Source organism: Ischnura elegans, chromosome 13, assembly GCF_921293095.1.
Source record: "Ischnura elegans chromosome 13, ioIscEleg1.1, whole genome shotgun sequence".
Lineage (NCBI taxonomy): Eukaryota > Metazoa > Arthropoda > Insecta > Odonata > Coenagrionidae > Ischnura > Ischnura elegans.
The window spans coordinates 20,459,878-20,468,802 of record NC_060258.1 but is presented as its reverse complement, the minus strand read 5'-3'; positions in this window follow the sequence as shown (position 1 = coordinate 20,468,802).

Sequence of the window (8,925 nt, the reverse complement as noted above, 5' to 3'; positions counted from 1 at the left end):
TTCGTTTTCTCAAAATTCGTTTTTTTCCCCTAAGGCCATCATCACCTCAGCCTGGATGCAGCAATTGGCATGGTGGAGAAATGGACCCTAAGGAACAGGATGAATATCGACGAGCTGAGCAATCAGACGTAGACGATTCCCTTCTCAGAGTTGAGGATCATTTGTAAAAAACGGATAGGTAATTGCAATAAGACTTTGGTGGATTTGTTGATTCGGTTAGGTTGAATTACTCGGAACATAATTTTGAATACGCAAATTCACAGAATTGAAAAACGCTTTTTAATGTAGTTCACCGTCTCCTATTTTGTACGCCCCTAGTTTAATATATAATGTCACCAACAATCCTGTAGAGTCATACAACTCATACGTAGCTAATGTGCATAAAATATTTGTTCATTAGAAGCTATATGCATTCATTTTCTTTCAATACTTTAGTTGGAAGTTAATTTTAAAACTTGAATATTTAATATATTTTTATCATGAAATCATTCACGATCAAACAACATCGATCTCAAGTAATGAAATCCTCTTTATTACAGGTGATGGTGATAGTAGCATAATGCAAAGGCTGTCTAGGGAAATGCCATATGGGCAGCAGTTACCAGTGCAAAAAGTAGAATGCGTCAACCACCTACTTAGAAATTACAGCAGTAGACTGCAAGATATTGCACGACGGCCAAGAAATTCAAAAGAGGCAGTGCCCGTTGGGTACAGGAGAACAATCAAAAATAACTTGCAAAGATTGAGGGTAGCTGTGAGTGGGGCAATCTCCTTCAGAGCGAAAATGGCCGGGTCGGAAAGGTTCAAACTCCTACAGAAGGACATAGAGCAAGGATCGAATCATGTTTTTGGTGACCATAATAAATGTGACAAATATTATTGCAAAGGGCCCAAAGAAGGAGAGGAAAACTTGGTCCCTCATTTCATTAGTTGCGGCATATGGGAGGATATCACCTATCTATTATCTATATAGTCTATTATCTCGTCACTCCGCTAGTTTGATATATAACGTGACAAACAATCTTGCGGAGTCCTACAACTCTTATGTAGCTAAGTACGTAGGAGGGAAAAGGTTAAATTTATGTTTAAGGGGGGCCTATGAAACTAGGTGTGCCATTGCATCGGTAGCCTTCAATGTGAAAGATGATGTACATGGCATAATTCATAAAGGACTGACGAGCAAGAGCCCAGGAGAATGCCCAAAAAATTCTGTTTCCTCAAAAAGGAATAGGGAGTACATAAGAAAGCGACGACTGGAATTCTCTGAAACTTCAAAAAAGAACCGTCTGCGAATTGAGGGACCAGACAAACATTATGGGCTTGTTCCTGATGTACAAAGTGACATCGCATTGGCCAGCCAAGATTCCATGAATAATTTACTATCATCACTAAAAATGGATAAAACCTCAAGGGAAAAGTTGGAGAGGGGAAACACGAGAGCAAATGCTCAATGCGACGTGGCAGGCGGAAATGTGGAAAAAGTTGACGGCCTCTTTCTTTGGCCGTATTTGCAATTTAAGGCCCACAACATCTAGGGAGAAAGTGGCAGATGATATTTTATTTCCTTCCTTCAGAGGAAACAAGGCTACAGATTGGGGAAATGCTAACGAAAAATCTGCCATCAGGGAATATGAGTCTTCTATCAAATATAAAGTTTTACCCACAGGTCTCTTTATTGATGACTAATTACCTTTTTTGGCGGCTAGTCCTGATGGGGTAATATCTGATGATGAAGGCTTGGTTGAAATCAAGTGCCCCTATAATTGTAGGTATATTACTCCTGAGGAAGGAGTTAAAAATAAAAGAGCTACCTTCATGGAAGTGAAAGAAGGAAAATATAAGTTACGCAGGAGAAACAGATATTTTTATCGAGTACAGGGACAGCTGGAAATATGGGATTAACAATATTGCGGTTTTATTGTGTGGTCTCTTCATGGGATTATAATTGACAGAATTCAAAGGGAAAGCAGTTTTGGGCCACAGCAATGGTGGATAAATTAAAAGAGTTTTACCTGAACTTTATGTTGCCTAAAATATGCCAGAATACACCTGGTTACAATAAATAATTGTACCGGAGTTGATGTTTTTTAATCAATACTTTCCCTCAACTTTTTACCCTTAATTTCCCTTTGCACTCCTGGAGACTAAATATGGTAATATTTTATCCCTGTATATCGCGGTGCGTCCAACAGCAGCCTTCTGCCCCCGCCACTGGTTTTTCCTGGATTATCGCATATATATTATGGCATGGCTGAGTAAGACGCATTTTTCTTTTCTCGACCAATTTTATAAATTAATTAATATTGTAACAAATTTAAGTGCGACTTCCATTGGTGCTTACAATATGCTATACATACATCGAAATAATTAATTCAGCCGCACGAACCGCATTGTTTATCGCGTCACGCGCGCATCAAAAGTTTCCGGCTTCAGCCTTAAGGCCGTTTTACACGAGGTACGGAATTGCGCAGGTTAGAGCTGCTTTAATTTCTAAAATGGCGCGGAATTGCGCGAATGCATGAACGAAATTAAAACAGTGGCTATTTTGCCGTCTCTCATCCACGCATTCCCGCATGTGTTCTAGCAATTCACCGCTTTACACGACGCAATTTTGATTTCGCCTTCGCACGTACGTCAGATTGCGCAATTCCGTGTACCGTGTAAAACGGCCTTTAGAGATGGGATTCTCACAGGGTAATGAGATCGCAATACATGAAGTTACTAATTCCACCTCTGAATACCCTTCACCAATTGTGAACCGAGTCGAAATTTTTCGTGCTGCGGCGCGACATTAATTTTCTCCGGGCATTTTCAAACGAGTAAGATTAAAAAAATGAGGATATCATGACTCCTCAGCTTCAGTGCCGATTATAGCGCTACAGACTTCAAAGTTAAGAAAAAAATAATTTTGCATGATCCCAGGGGAGTTGAGATTTAATAATTGTGTATGAATTATTATAAATGTAATCATAAACACGTATATGTATCATATGAAATAGACCACTTGTAAAAATTTTCGAATTTTAAGACATACTTTCACCTTTCGTACTTGGAGTTGAAGCTTTCGAAATAGAGGTAATTTAGAATTCCTCCCAGGTGTACTAAAAATTATGCTGTCGTTGCTATCATAGGAAAAAATTACAATTGAAGTGCGCAATAAAACGGAGTATTGAAGTAATATAAACGTGGATTTTGTGAAGGATTGCCACAACAAACGGTAGAGAGAGAAATGAAACTGCAATTAACGAAAGTGATACACGATTTCTCGCGTTCTCGTTTCGATTAATTATATTGTGCAATATTGGTTACCGGCGTGGAATAAGTCAAGTCATACGGTCTATTTTATTTTTATATTATACATTATAAACTGCAATCTTATTTACGATGCATTCATTGAGGTGCAGGATGAATAGAAATGGGACACCGTGAAGAAAGCGAGCGGAATTCAATGCGGGAACTATCCAAAGAAAAAGAGACCGACCGAAGGGCTGATCAACTAAAGTAACACAAAAAACACAAAAAGAGTTTTTTGGGCCTCAAGAGTTTTTTTGCAACACAAACAACTCCGTGGGGTCTGCATAGGTTATCGGAGATCCCGACCGCCAGCGGACCGAAATCTGACACCGCAGAAGAGGAGTTCAGTCTCTCTCCCCAACCATGAATTTTCTTCGCTCTCGAGTCCCCCTTCCACCCAGTCAACTTCCCCTCCAATTCAAACGCAGCGGTCGCTTTCGGAACTAAATGCCAGCGACCGTTGCAGCGGAGTTCTCCCGAAGTATCCTATCCCCTTAAAGGTTCTCTTTACTTTTAGAAGCATAAAAAGTCACATTGAGCCATGTCTGGTAAGTCGGAGTTGTGGACATGGAGTCTGATGAATCGTTTACATTATTTTTCTTGACCAAAAATTCACAAACAAGCAATGAAGTGTGACCTGAAAATCGTCGAGCTCATGAAAATACGTCTATTCTCTGAGGCAGCCACAGACAAAGTAAACAATGAATACAGCTGATAGTTTATAATACTTCTGAGGCATGAAAGCCAGCATAAGGAAAAATATTTATAATCGTACTCTCCAACCTGTGAACAATTTAGCGCTTTTATTATCTACCGCCTGCCGCTTGTATTTTCGTTCTACTTCCGATCCCTGCCTTAGGACTATCGAATTTTCTTACATTAGCTACATATATGTGTCAGCATGTTAATAACCCTACTTTTAGCCTATTCGCATTTTCCGTAAGTTTTAGTACTTCCTGTGGTACCGCTAAATCCATTTAGTCACACACATAATGAAAGGGAAGCGTCACCATAGTTCCACACCTTCATACTCACTCGAGAGGCGTCTTCATAGACCGCAGTCTCCTTTCCTGCGTGTGCAGGTCTAAAAATATTTCATCACTTCTCTAAAAGTTGGTAACATCGATTTGTTTAACGCCAACGAGGCGCCAAATAAGGGACAAGTCGTCTCACTACGCATCGTTTTTTACCTTCTACCATCTTCTGATTTATATTATCAAAGATAAACGACCTCCTAGCAGCATGCGCGGGATGAATTTTGCTGTGTTAGAGGCGTGGGAGGGGGAGAAGCGAGCGTGGAGGGGAAGGGATCGGCCTGCGGCTCTGGTATTTGCGACGCTGCGTGGGCGTTGGAATATTTTCTTCGCGGACGCGGACTCAAATTAGGCATTTTGTGGCTAAATGGTGGCAGATACGTCAAAATGCACGAAATATTTGCCCTGGAGGGCAGTAACTCGGGAGAATCTATTGGGAATGACCATAAAATATTATATTTTTCGAATTTTGACCCTCCCCCCCCTAAATTGCATTTGAGCGAGGGTCAGGGGTTCACGTACAGGTCTCAAATTTTTCAGGCCTTATTTTTGATCGGTCCCACAACTTTTTTTCATTGGGCCAGATGGATTTGAAAAAAATCGATTTTTGCGATCCGCCCTATTGTGTATGCCTCTCTACAGATCAAACATCGAGCCATAATCTATATAAAATTTAAGGTGGAATGAAAAAGCACGAATTTGTTAACGAAATTCCAACTTGAGATAATACAGTCCATAAAATTCGTACTCACAGAAATTTGGTATCACCTGAAGGGACCAAGAGCCAAGGTACCACATTCTCACATGGCTTACCTGGAGCGAGAAAGAAAGAATGATTTATAAAATAATCTATATTCATCTTCATAGCCCAAAATATATGCATAGAAGTTAGTTCTACCTTGAATTTCTGTTTTCAATTTTAACTTACAAATTTTGAAATCAATAAAAGGTATCACAATTAATGTGAGTTGCTTTAAATACTTCGAGGGAAAAATTTGCCTCAACAGGACTCCCTTCACTAATTTTTAAATGCATGAAAATTGCTATGAATTAACAAGAAATCACAGAAAAATTATTAAGAAATACCAAATATAGAGAGAGAGGCATTAATCATGGTGAATGGAATTTTCATAAAATGTTAACGAATACATAACGCCGGGTATAAATTACCGTCCATCATACAACTTCGGTATCATCAATGAAGACATAATTTCAACGTATGCGCAACAAAGAAGTCAAAATGAACGAAATTCATAACCTCACGCAGTGATCACGAAATAGCCTTGTTGTCGTACAGGATGTCGTATAAAGTCGCCTTGGTTATCATCAAATACGGGCTGGACAATAAGTGAAATATATACATATTTTGATTGAAGGAATAAATCCTTCCTTTCCTTCCTCTTGTATCCTTTTTTTCTTCTTAATTTGGAACGATGCTCTGTTATAATTCCAGTTTTAAAAGGATTTAAGACTAAACATTTCTGCATTTAAGACTAAACATCACAACGCGTGCATTATTGCCGTAGACAACAGCTTCCGGCGAAAGCAACATCCTCTTTGTGTTTTTAGGTCGAAGGTTCTCAGAGATAGGTGGCATTGCGATTGCCGCAGATCGAGGTAAGTATATCTTTGTTCTCAGCTGTTTGGGAGTAATTGTAGATGTTGCCTGTCAATTGTGATACGAATGGAAGCAATTATTCATATCAGTGAGAAGGGAGAAGTGTTTGCACTGGCGATGTTTTGTACCCATCGATGGGAGGGTGTGTTTTACAAAGCAAGCAAGTCCCTTCCCACCTTCCCATATTTCCCCAACCACCTCCCACACCCATTATCAACCCCCGCAAGAGACGAATGACGCGTCATGCTCATTCGTGTGACGTTTACATTTCCTGCCAGCGCATCTCTGTTTCAGGGGGAAGGGGAGGAAACACACTCTCCATGAATGTTTATTTCGGGGCACACTCACATCTCAAAATCGCTTCTCCGTACGCAATAGTAATCCCATTCCGAAAAAAATGAAGAGAACCGTAAAAGCGACGTCAAGGGAGGCATATGGCGGTGGGAACGAGTGAATATTGAGGGAGTGTTGCTACGGAGAGCGACTCTTTTCGGGAAAATAAAAGGGTAAGGGATGAATAAAGCAGTTATTTTTTTACGCCGCACTCTAGAATGATGTAAAAAAATCTGGCCAAAAATGATATTTTTTTACTATTTTGCGTTTCTATGAGAAATATATTAAATTGAAAGAAAATAATGCCCCTCTAATGCAAAAGTATGCCTTGTTTTCAATACTCAATTATCTGTCAAAAAAGGCGCATTTCATTTTTTCGGCAAAATTTCATTTAATCCATGCTTGGATGTCTAAGCTATAAGAGTTGCCTTCACTCAATGGCAGAGCCGAAGGCGCGGACGTAGAAGCTGTACAGGTGAGCCAATATCACCTTAACCAGTCAGATAGCCAAATTATAAAAACTAATGACTCGCGCATATGTTCTGCTGTTGTCTGTAGTGTTGTATGCGATAAAATGAAACTTTAAAACTAAATGGTTCATGGGATTTTGAATACAAACAGATGGGAACATTGATTATTATTCTTTTAAATTCAATTATTTATTGATAAATATTGTTTATTATTATTATGCTTTTCATTTTGAATTTTGAGATTTTTTCTCTTAACAATTAAGTATGTTTTATTCTTTTTTGTGACAAATTTGCCGCAGCGAATTTAACCTTTAAACAATGAAATGCAGATAAAATATCCATAGACCTGTGATTTGAAGGAGGTAGAGACAGAGGAATGACTCATAGGCGATTAATTAGGTGAGACAGTATGTATGTAGTTGGGATACTTGAGTTGCAGTCCCATATCTCTGTAAGCAGTTAATTACCTGTGCCCTTCAGCCTGGACTTGGAGTTATTTATTAGGTGAGAAATGAATTCGTTAATAGAGAAATTTTTCGTATTTTTACCTATAAGAATATGGAAGATGCAATTTGTGACAGGTCCTAATAGGGGACTACTTGACCTACCGAATATCTTATTCGAGAGAATTTAACCTCCACCGCAGTACTACAGCCGTAAGGTCACCACGCACATAGCGTCATATATGTCGCCGTACCGACCTAGATGGTTTCCACCTCCACATATTAGAAATAGAGCTGCTGCTATTTACTCCGGGTGAGGTGAGGCATAATTGTTGGCGGCCTCCAGTCACGCCATCTTCAAAAGTTTCGGCATCATTTAAATAGCCTACATTACGCAAGGATACCCCAATATGCCCTGACAGCGCCGTTGCTTTTTCCACGGCTGTTAATTGGGCGTTCGACCTTGCTTACCTCGCATCTAAACTCTATATCTAGGGGTACACACGGCATCCGCAACCCGGTGGACGCACTCGGTGACTAAGCTAAGCCGTGAAAAACACATTTTCATTCATCAACAAAAAGAGACCGGTTGAGAAGAAGTTAAGCTTTCTATTAAGGAAATTTAATGTTAGTTTATCCTACGCAGCTTCAAGAAATAGAGTTGAGGAAGGAATCTTTGATAGGTTTTAACTTTTACTCCAAACTGTTCAAGGTTATGATGACGAGTAAGGTATCGAAATAATAATCTAATAAATTCCATGGAATGATGCCTACCTTAAAATTGGCTATTTTTCTAAGACGGTATTCATTTAAGTTAATTAGTAATAATACCTAGCAAATGTATCTTTTAAATTCTGTTGCAAAAATTAAAATTCATGTCGAAAGTTCAAGCACGCTACTTAGAGAGCAGATATCGAGCAGGTATGCCGGGAAATTCTCGACGAATGCAAAATATTACTATACTAGTTATGTTTTTCTTAAAATTTCCTTTATGAGTAATCATTAGATCGAAACCGATCCATTATCATTATCTCTGAAAACTAGAATGGTTTGCATTGAAAATTCAATATTACAGAGTACCATGCTACCTGGTAGCGCTTGCCTTAAATAAGGATTATTTATACCTTATCAAGCGAAGAAAACTTTCCGACCTTAGCCAGTTTTAACAGGTGATTATTAAGACATGTTTCCCTGAGCTCTGTGCCTCATGCATGCATTGGTAACCTCAGACGATGTAAAACTCCTATCCTCTCGTGTAGAAACTAGGTCCCTGTGACGTCACGTGGAGTGGCATCGCATGAGCGCCAATCTAACATTTTTCAAATGCGGTTAAAATTGACCATTGCCATTCGTCTAAACTGGGATTTCTAAAATAAATAATTTGTACATCATGAATACACTAATCGTGGGTAGCGCATCGCAATCAATGCCTTTCGTTTTCTTTGATGAAGGAAACAACCCTATAGCTTACAAACTTGCACATAAATGGGAGTCAATAATGACTCGAAGACTACGAGTGATGCATAGTGCACATACATGTTTCTAGATCCGAAGGAAACGATGAGTTAAGAGAGATATCATGCCAAACAGATAGGTGTACGAAATAGTTCTTTTCCGGACGGAAGAGCACTAGCGGTTAATAAATGCTAGGTGGGACTCAATACTAATTCACCCCATTGTACACCTTCAGGTCAATTTTTTTATGTTTGACGTCGTAACATTTCTCGCTGCAC